Source organism: Trichechus manatus, unplaced genomic scaffold (assembly GCF_000243295.1).
Source record: "Trichechus manatus latirostris isolate Lorelei unplaced genomic scaffold, TriManLat1.0 scaffold00288, whole genome shotgun sequence".
Taxonomy (NCBI): Eukaryota; Metazoa; Chordata; class Mammalia; order Sirenia; family Trichechidae; genus Trichechus; species Trichechus manatus.
The window spans coordinates 1,820,116-1,822,539 of record NW_004444224.1 but is presented as its reverse complement, the minus strand read 5'-3'; positions in this window follow the sequence as shown (position 1 = coordinate 1,822,539).

Genomic DNA, 2,424 nt, shown 5'->3' with positions numbered 1-2,424 from the left:
GGATATTAACCACTTTTTTATTGCCAGTTTAAAACACAAAAAATAGTGTGCCATTGTTGTCTTCAAATTGCACTTCTTGGATTACAGGGAAGATTGAGTGTCATTTCAAAGATTTGCTGGCTATCTGAAATTTATTTTCTGTGATGTTCTATCATGTGTACACTTTGCCCATTTAATTTCTTTTTTCTTAGCCGTATGTAAGCACTTTTATTATATTAAAGATATTAGCCCTTTGTCTGACACATACACATACAGAGAGAGAAATAGAGAAGAGAGAATATTTGCTCCCTATTTGTCATTAGGTATTTCTTTTTGTTTATATTCACTTTTGCCATAGCATGGTGTGTTAGTCATCTAGTGCCGCTATAACAGAAATATCACAAGTGGACGGCTTTAACAAAGAGAAGTTTATTCTCTCACAGTCCAGTAGGCTACAAGTCCAAATTCAGAGCATCAGCTCTAAGAGAACGCTTTCTCTCTCTGTCGGTTCTGGAGGAAGGTCCTTGTGATGCATCAGTCTTCCCTTGGTCTGGGAGCATCTCAACGCAGGAACCTCAGGTCCAAAGAACGCACTCTGCTCCTGGCACTGCTTTCTTGGTGGTGTGAGGTTCCCATGTGTCTCTGCTCACCTCTGTCTTTCATATCTCAAAAGAGATTGGCTTAAGACACTATCTAATCTTGTAGACCTTATCAGTATAACTGCCACTAATCCATTTTATTAGATCATAGTGACTGAATTTACAACACATAAGGAAATCACATCAGATTACGAAACAGTACACAATCATACAATACTGGGAATCATGACCCAGCCAAGCTGACTGATATTTTTGGGGAACACAATTCAGTCCATGATACATGGTTTTTATTTAGTCGTGGGTTTCCTGTATTGCTCTAAAAAGTCTCCGTAACCTTGACATTTTGTAAATATTATCCTAAACTTTCTTTTAATGCTTGTGGAGTTTTGTTATTTTATGTGTAAGTATTTAACCCATCAAAATTTTAGTTTTATATGTTGTATAAAATCAAGATTTTATTTTATTTTATTCCAAATGGACAGACAACAGTTCCAACACCAATTACTGTCTGAGTCAAACTTTCCTCTACTGAAATGAATTTTTATATTCCTTGTATACCCAGATGTATCTCTGAATTCTTTATTGTGTTTCACTTCCTATTTGAATACCATAATGATTTGATTCTAGTGGCTTTATAGATAGTATGTTCTAGTATCTATTAAAAACAAATTCCCCTTACTATTCTTTTCAAAAATTTCTTGGCATTTATTGTGTATTTATTCTTCAAGGTCAATTTCAGATTTATTTTGTTGGATTATTTCCCTATATGAACTTTAATATCAACTTGTCTAGCAAAGAACATGTTGATATTTTTATTTAAATTATATTAAATTTATATATTAATTTAGGAATGATTGACATCCTTGGAATGACTGAGGTTTTTACAATATGAAGTCTTCAATTCCAGGAATATGACATGTCCTTCCAATTTATTCATGACCTGTCCTTCAATAACACTCACTTTTTCTTTCATATAGATTTTTATGATTCCCCTATTAAGTTCCTTCCTTAAGAGATTGGCAGTTCTGGTGAATATGACTAACTAGCATGGTCTCATGGCTCCCTCCCTTGACCCAAACTCTGCAGAAACCACCAAAGTGAGATGGAGGCTGCTGGATCCAGTATAAAAAAATGGTAGAAACGCTTGGGAAGACAGGGAAGAAGAAGATTAGGACAAAAGGAAGCCAGGCTATGTGATCAGGGGAAAGAGTGGGGACAATTGTCTAATTGGAACTTTTATTCTCTTCCACACATTGTCCTGGGAGGATGATTGCCCATCCTACCACAAAGGCTTGGTGAGAAAGCAGTGTCACCACCCCAATGCCAGCACCAGCCGTCAGTGGCAGACTCACATCAGGGCCAGTCTATCAGGGTGAAGAGCTGACAACAAGAGGTGTGCATAGTCCAGCCAATTACTGACCATTCCCTTCTTCACATTTCTCCCCTTATCTACCTTATGGATGAATCAATCACAACAGAAGAAGACAGCCTCTGGAAAACAGAAATACTTGGGATAGGATTATTAGGTGGATGGAAGGGTCCTGAAGGACAGGGCCCACCTGGTGGAGGAAATAAGGTAAATAGGAGATGGTTGAGACCATATCACAACACTAGAAGCTCTCTACCCTGGGATATTCCCCACTCTCACTCCCAAACTCACCTAAAAGAGAACAAATCAAGACAAAGGATCTTATTTCTCCACCAAAGGACACATGGGCTGCTCTGGTAGTTGACAGTTCCAAAGGAATGTGAGCTTGTGCAGAAAGAAGTTAACATAAACCTGTTGCTGTCAAGTAGATTCCAACTCATGGCAATTCCGTGTGTATCACAGTAGAACTGTACCATA